This window comes from Schistocerca nitens, chromosome 8 (assembly GCF_023898315.1).
Source record: "Schistocerca nitens isolate TAMUIC-IGC-003100 chromosome 8, iqSchNite1.1, whole genome shotgun sequence".
Lineage (NCBI taxonomy): Eukaryota > Metazoa > Arthropoda > Insecta > Orthoptera > Acrididae > Schistocerca > Schistocerca nitens.
In genome coordinates, this window is record NC_064621.1 from 598,623,411 (window position 1) to 598,642,825 (window position 19,415).

A 19,415-nucleotide genomic window follows, 5' to 3' on the forward strand; every position below is an offset into this window, starting at 1 on the left:
AAGCAAGCTGATACGACTTGCACAACACACTTGTCATGCAGGGCAGCCTGCATGTTGGGGCCTGAAAAACTGATTCTGCCCCTGACATGTAGCCTGCCCCACAAAGCAGGTGATTCAGGCTGGTACTGTTCCCATACAACATGACTGTCATGCAGGGTGGTCTATATATCAGGGGCAAGGAAAAAACATGTTTTTGTCTGTATCTCCACTCCTATTGGATCTAGCAGGCTATAAACCCACAACACTGATATTTGTGAGGGCTGCTGTGCCAGATGTGGCTGAAGTCAATCCAGGGGCTTGGGAAAAGATTAATAAAAACGTACTCAGTTTTATATGTATATAACAGACAATCTGCGATATGAGGTATGATGATGTTATGTCCCTCATGACAATGATTCAACCTTGCTCCAGAACCGAAAGATGGCGATAAGCTACATGTGAACGTCTTCTAGGAATTCCATGTTGTGATCTCCACACGAAAAGCTCCAGTAACGTTAGACACACCCAAAAGCCACCATGTTCTCACATCACTCATCATCGATCGGTAAGAATGCCATTTTGCTGCACTGAAAATAAGCTCGCATAAGGATGAAATTTTAATCAACATATCCCACTGGCACGGAAATACTGCAGTATCAGTTCGGTCAAGGTGTTCATGGTGCAACACCTTCCATTTCCGTCAGTGTACTTAAAGTGCTTAGAGCATCATAAAGAAAAAGTACTTGTGCAGCCTGGGACAGAAGCCAGGACGCTCGGATTTGCAGAGTGACAGCAAAGCAGCGTTAATATAACGAGAGGAAAAAGAGGCGCCCTCGCAACAAGCATACACACACAGTAGCGCTTGGCGCAGTTTCGCGGCAGCTAAGCGGATTGCCGGCCGGCGTAAGGCAATTAGTGGCGGAAGCGCGGCCTAACGCGGTTAGGGCCGCCGTATAAAGAGGGCGCGCGCGGCGCCGGCGCGAGCCCAGTCTGGGAGTGCCTGAGGACCGACCGCCCAAGGTAAGCACCGCCACACCGCACCACAAACCGAGCCATCTGGTTGCCGATTCCAGTCGGCTCAGTATCATATTGTTGCTACCTGAGTGTTACTACTTGTGACTCTGGATTGTGGTAAGGCTGTGCTATTTCCCAATAACAGCATTTGTATTGTGATATCCAAGTGACATGGAAGCAGATGTAGCGGCGCCAGCTATCTGTGCTTTGGAAAATGTTGTCTTATTCCATCCTTCCAGGGGTACACATTTTCCAGTAAATGTTTTACAAGGATTGGGGGGGTAGGGGATTCGCTAACAGCTTCTGAACAACTATGTAATGTATTGGAAGACCATCGTTGGAACCCAATTCTGCCTTATTTCTTGTAACTTTGATGAATATACATTGATGAGACAAAAAATTATGACCACCTAGTTAAAAGCGTGTTGATTCACCTCTGCGTGCCGGATTCGACAAGTATTTGACAGTTTTCGAGAGATTTGTGACATCAGATGCCTACAGGTCACGCACGTCCCGTAATTTACGGGCGGCTGGTTTGCGGGCGTGGAGCTGGCCGCCTATAGCATCTCAGTTGGGTATCATCGGTTTCAGAAGAGCCAGTTCTGATGGTCAAGACATCAACGTGATTTCACTGTCATGCTCCTCAGACCACTGCAGCACGATTTTGGCCTTGTGACAAACACTTATCCTGCTGGTAGATGCCATCACTGGTAGGGTAGACATCAGTTGCAAGGGATCACAGGTGGTCCGTCCATAATAATGTTCACGTAGTCCACAGCTGTCACAGTCCCTGTGATTACTACCATAGGTCCCATGAAAGCCCAGGTGAATGTCTCCCATAGCATAATACTGCTTCCATTGGCCTACGTCCATTGCGCGCTGCATGTTTCTTGCAGCCATTCGCCTGGATGACGACTTTATCAGCACGCGTATCTGGACACGACCATCGATCTGTTTTAACAATAAACGGGATTCACCCGACGAGGCGACAAGTGTCCATTGATCTACGGTCCAATCTCGATGATGCTGTGCCCACTGTAATCATGTTGTTGGGTCAACATGGGAACACGTAGGGGTCCTCTTCTGTGGAACACCATGTTCAGCACTCTGCACTGAACGTGTGCGCCAAAACACTAGTTCCTGCTCCAGCACTATATTCTGTCGTCATGTCTGCCACAGATCACCACCTGTCCTGCTTTAGAGAGTGGTCAAGCTTCTGATCCCTACGTTCTGTGGTGAGGTACGGACATTCAACTTCTTGTCGCCTACTCGTGCTTTCAATATTCTTCACCCATTTTCGGTAGATGCTCACCACAGCAGCATGCAAACAGACGACCAGCGTCACCGTTTCCGGGATGCTCCGCTCCCAGGACGGGGCCTTAACAATCTGGCTTTTGTCAAAGTCGCTTAAGTCGGCGGGTTTCCGCTACAGTGGTTCCTCATTCGTCTTTGCTCTGCTCAAATACTCCCCTTACCGCGTGGCATGCTCTCAGCGCCACTAGGTAGCATACAACCTCGCGATGAGCAATGGTTATAACGTTTTGGCTTATCAGTGTACGAATAAATCCTGTGTGGTGATCAACAAAATAAGTCATTGCCTAATGTTTCGATGTAGATTACAATGGTGCTCAATAGAATTTTATTTGGAGACAAGTGCAGGTCAAGAAGAATACATAAGTTTCAACCACACGCTCACCATACCTGTTGTTGCGGTCTTCAGTTCGATGACTCATGTGTGCAGCTCTCCTTGTTAGTCCCTCATCTCTGCGTAGCCACTGCAAGCTACATCCACTTTAACCTGCTTACTATAGGCTAGACTTGGTTTCCTCCTACAAGTTTTATCCCGCCCCTCTACCCACGCCACACTTCTCACTATCACCAAACTGACGATTTCTCCATGGCTCACGATGTATCATACAACTTATCGTTGCTTTTAATTAAGTTCGGCCACACATTTCCAATGCTGTGATTGTGGGGCACTTCGTTACTGCGAAGAACACATGTGCCAATGAATGTATGGGACGCCTCACATGACTGCATGGATCTGTCAAGTTACATTGACTTTCATTGTGGCAAAAGAACTCGTATATAACTGTGAGACAACTGACCAAGCTGTTGTAGGCCCTTCAACATTACTCACAGTCTAAACTGCACCCTGCCCGTGGTGTTCTCTATAAGGAAATACAGATAGCTCGATTGGAAGTTTTGTACTCCTGCAGCCATTTTTTTATTAGAAGTTTAGTAGTTCAATAACAGCACGTCTACCTAAAATGTTGATGCATGGTATCCACTCATCGGTGATAACGGTCCTTTGTAGTACTCTTTTTACAATCAGTGGGTCAACTTTTCTTTCATTATTGCACTTAGTATGCGGAAATACACTACCTGACAATACAAATGAAGAACCCAGACCGGTGGGAGAAAACGAAATGAAACTGTACGGGTAGCAAGGATATATGATGTTCTTTCAGTGATTACCGCCGAATCTTTGTATATACAAAGATGAACCCGCTTATACACTGACGCGCCAAAGAAACTGGTATAGCATGCCTATTCAAATACACAGCTATGTAAACACGTAGAATACGGCGCTGCGGTCGGCATGGCCTGTATAGGACGACAAGTGTCTGGCGCAATTGTTGCATCGGTTACTGCTGCTACATCGGCAGGTTATCAAGATTTAAGTAAGTTTGAACGTGGTGTTAAAGTCGGCTCTCGAGCGATGGGACATAGCATCTGTGAGATAGCGATGAATTGGAAATTTTCCCGTACGACCATTTCACGAGTGTACCGTGGATATAAGGAATTCGGTAAAACATCAAATCTCCGACATCGCTGCGGAAGGAAAAAGATCCTGCAAGAACGGGACCAATGACGACTGAAGAGAATCGTTCAGTGTGACAGATGCGCAACCTTTCGCAAATTGCTGCAGATTTCAATACTGGGCTATCAACAAGTGTCAGCGTGCGAACCATTCAACGAAACATCATCGATATCGGCTTTCGGAGCCGAAGGCTCACTGGTGTACTCTTGATGACTGCACGACATAAGGCTTTATGCCTCGCCTCATCCCGTCAATAACAACAGTGGGCTGTTGATGACTGGAAACATGTTGCCTGGTCGGACGAATCTTGTTTCATTTGTATCGAATGGATGGATGCCTACGGATCTGGAGACAGTCTCATGAATCCATGGACCCTGCATGTCAGCAGGGGATTGTTCAAGCTGGTGGAGGTTCTGTAATGGTGTGGGGCGTGTGAAGTTGGTGTGAAATGGGACCCCTGATACGTCTAGACAAGACTCTAACAGGTGACACGTACGTAAGCATAGTGTCTGATCACCTTCATCCATTCTTGTCCATTGTGCATTCCGACGGGCTTGGGCAATTCCAGCAGAACCATGTGACACCCCAAGCGTACAGAATTGCGACAGAGTGGCTCCAGGAACGCTCTTCTGATTATAAACACTTCCGCTGGCCACCAAACATACAGACATGAACATTATTGAGCATATCTGGAATACCCTGCAATGTGCTGCTCAGAAGAGATCTGCACCCCTTCGTATTCTTATGGATTTATGGACTGGGCTGCAGTATTCATGCTGTCAATTCCCTCCAGCACTACTTCAGGCATTAGTCGAGTCAATGCCATGTCGTGTTGCGGCACTTCTGTATGCTCGCGGGGGCCCCCACGATATTAGGCCAGTGTGCCAGTTTCCTTGGCTCTTCAATGTGAGTATGGCGTTGCAGCCCCTCTGTACTACATACATGCGCTGATTCGATTGGGAAGGGTGTCATAAAGCCAGTGTATCATCTCCTGAGGCAAGCTGGCCCACAACTGTCGTAGCTGGTCCTTGATATCCTGGATACTGGCACTAGAACAGAGTTGATGTCCAAGCTGGTCATCTGGGACGGAGCTGGGGATCTTGCTAGCCACAGGAGTACTCCAACACCAAGTGGCTAACACGTTCCATATGTGGACGAGACCTGTCCTTTTGTAAAATAGCATCATGATACTGTCACATGAGAAATAACACAGGACGCCACAGGATATCGGTAATGTACCTCAATCTCTACCAGCTGCAACGTGAAGTCATACATGATGGTTCTCCACAACATGATGCCAAGAGTAACACTGCTGGGCCCCTCCAAAACACTGGAAGATGAGGCACTCCCCAGGTCCATACTCGCTGATGATGGTCATCCAGGATTGCAGAATCATGATACATCACTGAAAATGATGCGAAGCCACTCGCGAACAGTCCATATTTCCCATTCACGGCACCACTTCAAACACAGTCATTTATGTTGTGGTATTAACGGCAGTTGTTGCATGGGACGGTAATTCCCTAGTGCACCTGCCGCTACACTCTGACCAATAGTGTGGGCTGACACAAAACGTTGCACTGAGCCCTTTACTTGTTCTTGGATGCCAAGTACAGGTGTGAAGGGGTTACAGTGTGCTTGGTGGACAAAATACGGTGATAGTCCCTTGTGATCAGACGTGGATGACCAGAACCTTGAGGTTGAGTATGCCTGCTCTCGTGTTCCCATGTACTCCTACATCGGGCCAATGTCACATCTGAGGGCCTCACAAATCTGGATAATGTGGTCTCACTCTTGTACGTGGCATATCCTTGTCTTTCACAGTGATCACTCGACATCTGACGTTGTTCACGTACCTTATATACATACTTTACCAGGCCTAGTAACAACATAAATGCACTATGGTGGCCCTTCTACCTGTTACCGAGAATTGCAACTCTAATCATCCGAAGTTACATTTATATCCCACCATGTTTACCGGTTTTTGTCAGACAGTGTAAATTAAAGCCAAATTAGGGCTTAATGACGAGACTTGAAGATAAGAGGGAAAAATCTACCGCCACCTTTTTGAATCAATTATCCCCCGAATTCACCTGAATTTATTTAAGAAAACGTGGAAAAATTTAAATCACGATCGCTGGACTGGTTTCAGCACTTGCGCACTAGAATATGAGTCCACCGTCCAACCACCTGCTATTAGTAGACGACGTTTTCCAGGTGATTTGATTCCTGTAATGACAATAGGCATAGTACCTCTAGTTTACCTTAGTATATTTTCAACTTTTTTCTCGAATCCAGCTGTGATCATCGAAATTGGTCTTCGTTGGGAGCTCCTAAGAGGCAACGCCATAGCAGATAAATAAACTCCAGATCGGTATCAGATGTGCTGCAACACTTCCAGTAAGTTACGGCACAAGAAGGAAATAAAATACAACGCCAGTGTATCACAGACATGCCACAAAAGAAGCCCTGGGCTTGACTTATTTACATCAGGGAGCTCATGTTATTTCGTAAACTATCATTTACGGAGCTATAAAGAAGAGCTTTCTCATAGATATTTTCCGATACGTATTTTAGTGCGGGACGTGATTTTATTTACATTAAGGGAAGAGAAACCGCTGTGGGATAGATGAATTTTCCTCGCCTTTGAGGCGGCGGTCGGCATTATGTACACTTACGCATGCGCAGAAGTGCCCTGGAACCGCTTCCTTGGAATGGTTTAGAGTAACTAATTTTTGTACTTTGAACTCTTCCTCAACAATTTATGGTTTCTGAGATACTGAGGACGATAAAAGGAACCAGTGTGGGTGTTAATTGGAGACTGTATTTGCGAGTAGCACAGGAAAGGAAATGACTAGTAGTGGTGCGGGGTGCTGTCCACCATGCGCCGTGAAGTGGATTGCAGAAAATAAAGTTGTAGTTGCCTGTCTTACTTTCCTCCGATATTTTCAAATCGTATTGTTCCTAAAATTGGTTCAGAAGACTATCAGCAGTAGTCGAAGGATAAAGTCATTTCTGCTTCGTTTCGTAAAGTTTTCAATTGTCTTCCCATTCACACCTTTTCTGTGGAATCTTAGACCTGACTACTCTATTCTCCTACCCTATTGTTTTGTTAATACCAAACATTCATATTCAAAAGTAATGTTGGCTGCCTGTTATTTGGATAAATTTAGCAGTCTCCCGCCTGTTACTTTTAAAGCTCCTCTTCACATTGCCGTACGAATATTGAAGGTTTTTAAGTTTTCTGCCAATGTCGTCCCGAATGTGTAAGTAATCCTGTAATTTATTGATTTGTTTTATGATTTGGTTGCTGATAACTATCTTATACCCGACTGAATAAATTCATCAGACCGCCATTTTTTTAGCTGCTCCGTAGATATATTCAGACTGAATTCCTGTGCTATTTTCATTAGCATATAACACATATCGTGAAAGATTGTCGTTCGATTCCATAAAACATATTCCCCATTAATAATACAGCCCACCATCAGAACTAAATTTGCTGCGAACACATAATAACAAAGTAATGGACCAATTGCACTATTTAATAGTAAAATAATGTAGGTATTATCACGTTTTACGTAAGAAGCTACCATACTTTGAGAACGCACTTCAAGCAATAGAAATGTAACTCAGTAACAAAGTATCGAGCCACACTAAGATAAAATTTTATAAAACAAATACTTTCGAGCACTATTATAAGAGAGACAGAACCGTACATCAGTGCTTTCCAAAGATACTTCAAGTGATACAGCAAAATATTATAATATCCAGAACTTAATACAGGAAAGTCACAATGGTAGAAGAAATTGTACAACACATTAATGTATAGTGACAAGCGTCTAAAATTAAAAGCTCTAAACCATCTTGCTAACCTGAAGAAGTTATCTGGAAGTAACCATTCGGAGCGACCTTAAGTGGAGTGACCATATAAAACAAACAGTAGGAAAAACATATGCTAGACAGAGATTCATAGCAAGAATATTAAGGAAATGGAAAGGATCCACAAAATAAGTGAACTACAAAACACTTGCCTGACCGGTTCTTGAGTACTGCTCATGAGTCTGGGACTATAAGCAGGTAGTACTAATAGAGAGATAGAGAAGATCCAACGCTTTGTCACGGGAGCGTTTAGTCGGCACGAGAGCAGTTTGGAGATGCTGAACGAACTCCAATGCACACGTTACAAGGGAGGCACTGCGCATCACGGAGACACCTACTCTTGAAAAGCCGAGAGAGTATGTTCCGGAGAGAGTCGGACAACAAATTATCTCCTTCCACATACGCCTCGCGAAATAACCACAACGATAAAATTCGAGAAATCTAGCTTATACGGAGGTCTACTGCAAAGCTTTCTTCCAACGCCTCATTTGCAAATGGAAGAGTGAATGGGGGATCAGATGGTGGTAATAAATGTATCCTCCAGCACATACTGTCAGGTGGCTTGCGGAGTGGTGATGTAGACATAGATATACGAGTGGCGTTCCGTAAGTTCTGCAACACTTTTTTTCTTTTTTGCTACAAAACTTCAATTTTCAACGTAATCTCCGTTCAATGCGACGGTCTTACGCCACTTTAGCTGGACGGCCTGTAATCATGCGTGGTACCACACTCCTGGTCGACGTCGGAGCCAACGTCTCGTTGCATCGATAACCTCCCCATCATCCACGTACTCCTTCGCGCGGTATGCGTACTTCATTGGAGCAGATGGAAGTCGAAAGGTGCGAGATCCGGGCTGTAGGATGGATGAGTAAGAACAGTCCAATGGAGTTTTGTTGCCTCCACTCGACTTGTGTGCAGACTTGTGTGAGACCTTGCGTTGTCATGGGGAAGGAGAAGTTCGTTTGCATTTTTGTGATGACGAACTCGCCGAAGTCGTTTCTTCACTTTTCTGAAGGTAGCACAATACACTTCAGAGTCGATCATCGTACCATGAGGGAGGACATCAAACAGTCCCAAAAGACCGTCGCCATGACTTTATCGGCTGAGGGTGCGGCTTTCTTTCTTCGGAGGAGAGGTAGTGTGGCGCCACTCAATGGATTGCCGTTTTCTTCCCGGTTCGAAGTTATGAACCCATTTTTCATCGCCCGTGACAACGTTCGACAAAAAATTGTCACGATCAACCTCGTAACGCGCAAGTAACACTGCACAAATGATCCTTCGTTACTTTTAATGGTCTTCTAAAATGGTTCAAATGGCTCTGAGCACTATGGGACTCAACTGCTGAGGTCATTAGTCCCCTAGAACTTAGAACTAGTTAAACCTAACTAACCTAAGGACATCACAAACATCCATGCCCGAGGCAGGATTCGAACCTGCGACCGTAGCGGTCTTGCGGTTCCAGACTGCAGCGCCTTTAACCGCACGGCCACTTCGGCCGGCTTAATGGTCTTCTGTTCTGCAGCGAGGAACCCAGTCGACATACACATTTGAAAACCACAACCGGTGGACGAGTGTGTCAGCATTACCAACAGAGTCTTCCATTTGTGCAGCACGGTATTTGATTGTGATTCGTTGATCACCTCGAATGAGAGTGTCCGCACGTTCCAACACTGAACGAGTCACAGCCGTGTGCGGCCGGCCGGCACACGGTATTTGATTGTGATCCGTTGATCACCTCGAATGAGAGTGTCCGCACGTTCCAACACTGAACGAGTCACAGCCGTGTGCGGCCGGCCGGCACACGGCAGATATGACAGGCTTGCGCGACCTTGTTGCGATGATGACAGATGCCTCGCCCAACGACTCACCGTGCTTTTGTTCACTGCCAGGTCCCCATAGACATTCTGTCAGCGCCTATGAATATCAGCGATGCTCTGGTGTTCCACAAAGGGGAACTCGATGGCGGCTCTCTGTCTGGAACACAGCTCCGTTACAGATGCAAAAGGATACCCATAGCGCCACCACCGATCGTATTTTCATGAAACTATGAAGGCTGGAGCGGAAATATTCCTCGATGACCCACAAAAATTCCGGATTTTTTTCAAAGGAAATTGGCTGAGAAAAAAAGTGCCTTGCTTTACTTATGCCCCTCGTAGACTGTAACACAGCAGCCTCCTTTAGATGACAATGGTGATCGCTTCTCAATGAGAATACTTCCTTGTCCAAACAATGGGCCACTATCCTTGCTTTGGTGTACAGTTTAGTCTGTGTTCCAGTACTCACTCTTTGAAGTGTCTCTTTAACTGCTGCTTCTTATGTTGTCGACTGTCTCATACAACAATATCAATGGACAGTTACCAGTCAGTCCAGGACGGGATTCAGTGATGGACATTTAGCCCCAAAAAGGTATCTTCCTGATAGTTTCTACAAAATTTAACAAAAGATCGAAAGAAGGCTTCTGTCAGTTGGTCTAAGCACTTCCAGGAAAACGATCGCATGTTTGTTTGATCACACTGGATGTTCTGCAACCGTTCCTTTAGAGGACTGAAGAACACTTACACTACTGGCCATTTAAATTGCTACACCAAGAAGAAATGCAGATGATAAACGGGTATTCATTGGACAAATATATTATACTAGAACTGACATGTAATTACATTTTCACGCAATTTGGGTGCATAGATCCTGAGAAATCAGTACCCAGAACTACCACCTCTGGCCGTAATAACGGCCTTGACACGCCTGGGCATTGAGTCCAACAGAGCTTGGATGGCGCGTACAGGTACAGCTGCCCAAGCAGCTTCAACATGATACCACAGTTCATCAAGAGTAGCGACTGGCGTATTGTGACGAGCCAGTTGCTCGTCCACCATTGACCAGGCATTTTCAATTGGTGAGAGATCTGGAGAATGTGCTGGCCAGGGCAGCAGTCGAACATTTTGTGTATACAGAAAGGCCCGTACAGGACCTGCAACATGCGGTCGTGCATTATCCTGCTGAAATGTAGGGTTTCGCAGGGATCGAATGAAGGGTAGACCCACGGGTCGTAACACATCTGAAATGTAACGTCCACTATTCAAAGTGCTGTCAGTGCGAACATGAGGTGACCGAGACGTGTAACCAATGGCACCGCATACCATCACGCCGGGTGAAACGCCAGTATGGCGATGACGAATACACGCTTCCAATGTGCGTTCACCGTGATGTCGCCAAACACGGATGCTACCATCGTAATGCTGTAAACAGAACCGAGTTCGGTGGAGAGCCTGTGACCATCGTACGTTGGCTGGGGCGAGGCAGCACACACAGGGTTGAGATAAGTAACACTGACTTGATACGTATGTACTGTGTATTTGTAAAAAATTTTTATGGGGTCTTGCCGCTGTAGGTGTTGATTTTAGCCTTTGACTATGCCTATTTAGGCAAGCTGTTTTATACAGTATTTGTTCTGAGGGAGGCGTGGTTATCCACGCTGAAACCTAGGTAAACACCCGGTAGTTTTTGCAATCGAGGCGGAGTTTTCATAATTATTTCGATACTTACGATTGCTGACGTGCTGCAACGCTGAAAGTTCCATTTAGTCCACGTGGTAACGATATGCAGTCTTCATCTTCCCCCAGACTGGCCTCGGACACTTCTTGCTTTTCTTACCCTCCTTCACAGCTCTCTCCAATTTCATCTCCTAGGGATTTTAATGCCCATAACTCTCTTTGTGGTGGTACTGTGGCTACTGGCTGGGGCAGTGGGCAGTATTGCGGAAGGCCTACTGACAGGGTTTGATCTCTGCATCCTCAACACTGGAGCACCTACATACATTAGTGTGGCATATGGCACTTTCACACCTATTGATCTTTTCACCTGTAGCCCTGGATTCCTTCCCTCTGTTTCAGGGGGAGTTCAAGATGGTTTGTGTGACAGTGACCACTTTCCAACCATCTTAACTTTTCTTCAGCATCACTTGCCTAGATATCCTCCCAGGTGGGCCTTTACTAATGCTCAATGGGATGCCTTTTCCTCAATTGCCATCCCAACCACTCCATCACATGACAGCATAGAAGAATCCATGCAAAGTTTGATCAATGCCATCCTTTTAGTAGCAGCTGTGGCTCCTCATGGAAAAAAGCCTCTTGGTGGGCTCCCAAAATTGCTATGGCTATTAAAGAACACTGTCATGCCTGCTGACATTACAAATGGTATCCAGATCTCGACTACCTCCTGACGTTTAAACACGGTTTGCGGTCAGGCCTGCTATCTTCTTAAACGCCAGAAACGGATTTGTTTGGAATGACATGTCAGCCCCACAGGACCGCATACTCCCTCTTTACTAGTATTGGAAATCATCAGGCGCATTTTTGGCCCCCATCATCCTACAGGTATCCTGAGAATCTCCCAGAATAATGTTATCCTCAATAGCACAGACTCCACTGATGAGCATTTTGCTCGACATTTCGCCCAGGCCTAAGCATTGGTCCACTATCCACCAACGTTCTCAAACACCATCTGGAACGACTCACTCTTCTTTTGTTCTCCCCAAGCTGGAGCCACATAACACCCTATTTAGCGAGTGGGAATGCACTGCCGCCCTTGCTCTCTGCTACGACATGGCTCCTGGACTGGATTGGGTGCACAACCATATGCCTCAATACTTACTGATGGTTAACTAATGTTATATACTCGCCCTTTTTAACAGTCTCTGGAGCGAGAGGGAATTGCCTTCTCATTGACGAGAAAGTGCCATTATTCCAGTTTTGAAATTGGGTAAACTGCCACCAGATGAACAGCTATAGTCCAATCATTTAGCTGATGTCCTCTGCAAGTTACTTCAGTTTATGCTGAGTTGAAGGCTAGATTGGATCCTTGAATTCCAGGACCTTTTGGCTTTGACCCAGGTGATTTTTGCTGAGGCACTCTCCTTCAGATAATTTAGTTCACCTGGAGTCTACTATCTGAATGGTTTTTGCCCAACATCAATACCTTATTGCACTCTTCTTCAGTCTGCATAAAGCTTAGTATACCACAGGGTGCCACCACATCCTTGCCACCTTACATCGGTGGGGTGTCCATAGCCTGCTCCTGATTTTTATCTGGATGTTTCATATCACACTTTTCAGATGCAAGTTGGTACCTCCCTTAACACCTGCCATCTGCAGCAGAATGGGGTTCCGCAGGGTTCTGTTTTGAGTGTCCCTCTGCACCAACAACAGTTGATCAGTTATGCATTATGCACCTGCTACTTCCCAGAGCACCCATACTACTGTCTCCTCTTTCCTGGTATGGAGATCTATGCCCCAAAATGATCCTCATCTGCATCCAGCCCGTTTTTTCTGAATTCCAGCTTTCCCCTCTGGATCTGCTCATGTACACCTCCATTGTGTATCTCCCATCCACAGCTCTGCCTTGATCTGTCATGAGGTTGAAAAGACTCTGTTCATCCTGAGGTCCTCTGCTGTCAATTCTTCTTCATTTTCGGAGCATTTTGGGATTCAGAAGTAGTCTATACTGATAGATTGTTGGTTGTCGGTCACGCTGGCAAATTACGTTCATGCAGGATGTAATGAAATCTGTTCCTTGCCAGATAGCTGCAGTATTTTCACTGCAGAGTTTGTAGCTATCTTTCGTGCTCATGAGCATATCCATTCCTGCCTGCACTGGTGAGTCCTTCCTCATCTGTAGCGACTCTGAACAGTTTACAAGCTCTTGACCAGTGTTACCCTCGCCATTCCTTGGTCCTGATTATCCAGGAATCCCTTTTTGCCCTCAAACAATGTGGACACTCGGCGGCCTTTGTCTGGACCCTGCGTCATGTTGGGATCTTGGGGAATGAACTTGCTGACAGGCTGGCCAAACTGGTTACCAGCAACCTGCCTCTTGAGATAGGTATTCCATAATCAGACCTTCAGTCGGTATTATGCCAACAAGTTTTAAGGATTTGAAATATGGAATGGCGTTCTCTGACTTTGCCGAACAAACTATTAGCAATAAAGGAGATTACGAATTTGTGGTGGTCCTCCATGTAGCCCTCTTGCATGGACTCCAGCATCCTTTGCCGGCTCTGCATCGGCCATACTTGGCTGACCCATGGTCATCTTCTCCATCACGAGTACTTGTATTCACCTCACACTGGGTGTGATGTCCATTTAATGGTGGTCCACATTTTGCTGGACTGTCCTAACCTAGCCAATCTGCTGTGGACTCTTAATCTTCCTGACTTGCTATCCCTTCTTGCGTATTCTGTTTGACGTCGCGTTCTTCCTCTACTTCCCTGTGATTCTCTCGGTCTGTCCAAGTCACTAGTCTTTTCTGCGTCTTGTTAAGAGGGAAGCCTCTGGTAAGTGGTGGGTGATATGACCCCCGTCGCACTTTCTGCCCTTGGAAGCCTCTGGCTGTTCCTTGGATGGGGCACCTCACCCACTTTCTCCCTTCCACTCTTTTCTTCTTCGTTGTGCCTTTCTCTAGCCTTTGTTGGCCTTCGGTAGACTTTGGGGTTTTCTTTTCTTGGGTTTCACGTATTAGGTCCTTATTTGGTGTGTAGTTTTGTTGACTTGCCTTTAGCAGGTAGTCGGGACTAATGACCTCGTAATTTGGCTCCTTTAATCATTAAACGAACCAGCCCACTCCTCTGATACCCCTCCCACTCACCACTTGATACCTAGACGAAAGTATTATAAACAGACGATAAAGACAATTTTTATCTGAACTAAATTTAAACCAGCATCAGAAAACATTTTACACATTCATATACTTACTGTGATCTTTATGGTGGCATTAGAGGATCCTGTGAGTCATCCAGCATTGTCATAATGAAGGGTACTCTTGCTAAGATGGGTGACAATGCAGATATGCCACAAAGACCAAGCAAGACATTTTCCTGAACACAGTTCTATGGAATACTCGACATTCTGGATTTTACCATCGTGGATGACAACTTGTGATCTTAAACTGGAATGCCACTGGTTTAGTGTCTCATAAGGCTGCATAACAACGAAGTGTTATTATCATTATTATTATTTCTATTATTATTATTGGCGTCATAATTACATGCATTTATTTAAATCTACAGGTTGTTTTCCCTATTTTTGATTCTGTAGACTGAGCTGTCGGTTGAGAAAAGCTACATATTATTTGCCTCCAGCTTCACTAACAAAAGATATACTGAGAAGCAGTAATGGGTATGGCCAATTCTTTAAACAATTTCTGTGAAACAACCTTAAAATCACACCACAAATAATCCATATTACCCGCTTTAGGAATCTGACCAGCTGTATCCAAGCTTGTGGCGATATGAAATTTTCAAATGACAATTATCGTAGTGTCCCTTTTTTGCATTTCAAGTGAGCCTAATACCATAAGCAACTAAAGAACCTCGTCACGTGCACCAGCACTGGTTAACGGCCTGAAGCCAGCTGTAGGGAAGACTTGAGGATAGCGCACCTAGGAACACCCAGGTCGGTGTTTCATCTAGTGACTAATTTTAAAATCACATGAAGAAACGTGCACCAGAGACAGCCATAAGCAGTATCCGGCATTTTTGTTGTGTTGTGAGGCATTGGGTTTTGTTTTGTGCAGTATTTGTGGAAATTATGAGTTAACATATTTAAGTGCTGTATAACACATTAAAGCTGTTTTGAGGATATTGTTAATTCTTAAGTTACAGATTTTTATGGTGGATAAAATTCTATATACTTTTACTTGTGGGCTGTAAGCCACACTTCGTCAGTCATGCATCATCTTCTACATTAAAACGGATGGTCTCTCTACCAAGGGGCACGTGATATCTGCAAATGAAATGAGTTTCTTTAATGTATCAACAATTTTCCCTGTATCGAAAATATAAATTTGTGTTAGTTGCCAATAGCTAAGGTTTAAAAATGTTCTTAACTTGTAATTTTTGATAATACTTCTTAATTTGATTTCACTCACATATGATTCGCGTGTAGTCGAGTAATAATGTAACACGCGGACTATCAAATGCAACATTGGTAATTTCACCATTCCAGCATTTTTAAAATTTAAAAGATTATTTCTTTCCAGGTACACGACCATGTTGTACCTTGGAACAGTTCTCATATTTGAACAAATCTTACTTTTCTGGAATCATTTTCGTAATGTCAGAAAAAGACAGCAGGACATATGAAGTGAATACCATAATTTCAAAATGGAATAAGAAAATAGATTAAACATCTATTATAGGGCGAGCTAAATATGAAAGTCCGAAAAATGTTCCAAGGTACACTGCTCTTCCCTATATGAGTAAACTGCAAGAAATCTTTAGTAATTACGTTAGATTATAAAACCTGAGTTTTAAAGCTCATTTATTTAGTTTTTGCTGGAATCTTAATGCAAATGAAATACATGTTTCCATCTTAAGGTCTAACCATGGTAGAGCACTTGCCCGCGAAAGGCAAAGGTCCCGAGTTCGAGTCTCGGTCTGGCACACAGTTTTAATCTGCCAGGAAAGTTTCATAACGGCGCACACCTCGCTGCAGAGTGAAAATCCCATTCTCATTCTGGAAAGTGGCAAGTTTTATTGTTAGTGACTTAGAGATCATTCTCTGGGTAAAGTCAACAACGCAGATTCTATGTAAGGTTTCGAATGTGACACTTCCAAAAACGATTTCAAATTTCGCTTATTACTTCTGAATTTTTTAACAACACCGTTGTTTTTACAATAATCCTGTATAAAAAGTACATAGTTTGTTGCCGACAGTGTGCATACTACCTTCCGTAATGTGTTTTCTGATGTTGGCCGTCCTCTGTTTCCTCATTCATAACATTAGTTTTCAGTGAAACGTGAATGCTGTCTGCCTCCCACACTCTTTAACATGAATGTGTAGAAAATACGGGATCTCTGGTGTAGATCGAGAATGAACACGGGGACTGAAGTAGGGAGAACAGCGTATATCTTACGTGCTTAAGAAACTGTTGGAAGAATATAAATGTGAGGTTTCAAAATGAATTTTGTAGGCATGCAATATCTGTGTTGCTGAGAGGAGAGAACTAACATGGACGCTAGCGTACATCTAATTAAAGTATGCTAAGAGTTTACGTATCTGCGTAGTATTCTATAACGTGATGGAAGATGTGACAGAGGTATCCAACAATAGATCAAGCAGGTAAAAATGGCTATCTAGAAATTAAGTATTGTACTTTTTATCCTCAAAAATGAGTGTAAAATTAAAATGTGATAATACAAATACATCGTGAAACTAATGACAAGTTATGGGAGTGAGTGTTGGGAACTCATACAAAGAAATAAAAAAGAAACTTGGAGCTCTAGAAAAGGGCCACTTGAGAAGAGCATGTAGAATTTCCCGATTTGACCGCGTAAGAAATGAGACAATAATAGAAAGGATGTAGGCCCCTTATAGTATTAGGAGAGGTATAGAAGGAAGACAGCTAAGATGGTTAGGGAATTTCAAAAGAATGGAAGAAGACAGATGCCCAAAGAGAGCACTTCCATGGCAACCTCCTGGAAGGAAAAGAATAGGAAGACCATGAAAAGGGTGGTGAGATATATCCAAGAATCGATGGTAAGATGATGAATAGAATAGGATGAGGAAAAATGGTGAGATCAAGGCATTTGGCGACAGAGATGCAGGATGCGGAGACAAATGTAGCATCCCTTCGACAATAAGAAGTATGTACTCTTTCACAGTGTCACTTGCGGCATCTGCAAATATACAAGCGCAAGTACGACTCGAGCTCTGAGAGTTCAGTACGAACTTATATATATATATATATATATATATATATATATATATATATATATATATATATATAAGTGGAGCTGCTCATGGAAGTCCAGTGTGGGCTGTAATAATCGAATGGCAGCGGAACTTGGTAGATATGGTAATGTGTTAATGTGGAACCGTTATACAATGAAAAAAAATTACTTCCAGTTTTGGCCACTAGGTGCAAATATGGCGTTGTAAAGCATTTTGTCGACGCCTCTGGTGCTCATACTGAACAAACTGTGCAAGCAGCAGTTAATAATAAAATCAACATTATGCCTTTCTCACTTGTCTGACCTTTTCTGCCCACGACCCATTCCTAATCTATTGCATATGGAAATACACTCCTGGAAATGGAAAAAAGAACACATTGACACCGGTGTGTCAGACCCACCATACTTGCTCCAGACACTGCGAGAGGGCTGTACAAGCAATGATCACACGCACGGCACAGCGGACACACCAGGAACCGCGGTGTTGGCCGTCGAATGGCGCTAGCTGCGCAGCATTTGTGCACCGCCGCCGTCAGTGTCAGCCAGTTTGCCGTGGCATACGGAGCTCCATCGCAGTCTTTAACACTGGTAGCATGCCGCGACAGCGTGGACGTGAACCGTATGTGCAGTTGACGGACTTTGAGCGAGGGCGTATAGTGGGCATGCGGGAGGCCGGGTGGACGTACCGCCGAATTGCTCAACACGTGGGGCGTGAGGTCTCCACAGTACATCGATGTTGTCGCCAGTGGTCGGCGGAAGGTGCACGTGCCCGTCGACCTGGGACCGGACCGCAGCGACACACGGATGCACGCCAAGACCGTAGGATCCTACGCAGTGCCGTAGGGGACCGCACCGCCACTTCCCAGCAAATTAGGGACACTGTTGCTCCTGGGGTATCGGCGAGGACCATTCGCAACCGTCTCCATGAAGCTGGGCTACGGTCCCGCACACCGTTAGGCCGTCTTCCGCTCACGCCCCAACATCGTGCAGCCCGCCTCCAGTGGTGTCGCGACAGGCGTGAATGGAGGGACGAATGGAGACGTGTCGTCTTCAGCGATGAGAGTCGCTTCTGCCTTGGTGCCAATGATGGTCGTATGCGTGTTTGGCGCCGTGCAGGTGACCGCCACAATCAGGACTGCATACGACCGAGGCACACAGGGCCAACACCCGGCATCATGGTGTGGGGAGCGATCTCCTACACTGGCCGTACACCACTGGTGATCGTCGAGGGGACACTGAATAGTGCACGGTACATCCAAACCGTCATCGAACCCATCGTTCTACCATTCCTAGACCGGCAAGGGAACTTGCTGTTCCAAAAGGACGATGCACGTCCGCATGTATCCCGTGCCACCCAACGTGCTCTAGAAGGTGTAAGTCAACTACCCTGGCCAGCAAGATCTCCGGATCTGTCCCCCATTGAGCATGTTTGGGACTGGATGAAGCGTCGTCTCACGCGGTCTGCACGTCCAGCACGAACGCTGGTCCAACTGAGGCGCCAGGTGGAAATGGCATGGCAAGCCGTTCCACAGGACTACATCCAGCATCTCTACGATCGTCTCCATGGGAGAATAGCAGCCTGCATTGCTGCGAAAGGTGGATATACACTGTACTAGTGCCGACATTGTGCATGCTCTGTTGCCTGTGTCTATGTGCCTGTGGTTCTGTCAGTGTGATCATGTGATGTATCTGACCCCAGGAATGTGTCAATAAAGTTTCCCCTTCCTGGGACAATGAATTCACGGTGTTCTTATTTCAATTTCCAGGAGTGTATTTCTATACGTCTTTCTTGCATTCACAGCGCCAGATTTGCAACTGTTAGCCAAAATTAGAACTAATTCTTTTTCCAACATAAAACGGTTTCACATTACTGCATTAGAATGTCTACCAAGTTTTGCTGCCATACGATAATTACAGCCCACACTGGATATTTGAGAGTTATTATAACGACCCTGTAGTTCATCTATAGCTTTTGATGAGTGAGTTTGCGAT

At 45.0% G+C, this 19,415-nt stretch overlaps 1 protein-coding gene across 1 annotated transcript in view; it reads left to right on the plus strand.

The window, feature by feature from the left end:
- Positions 1–954: 954 nt before the first annotated feature.
- The window catches only part of LOC126199303 (transient-receptor-potential-like protein), a 212,081-nt gene continuing 193,620 nt past the window's right edge, over positions 955–19,415 (plus strand). The window contains exon 1 of the mRNA XM_049936138.1: positions 955–999. The gene's annotated coding sequence lies outside the window, so the exon portion shown is untranslated. The remainder of the gene's footprint in view (positions 1,000–19,415) is intronic.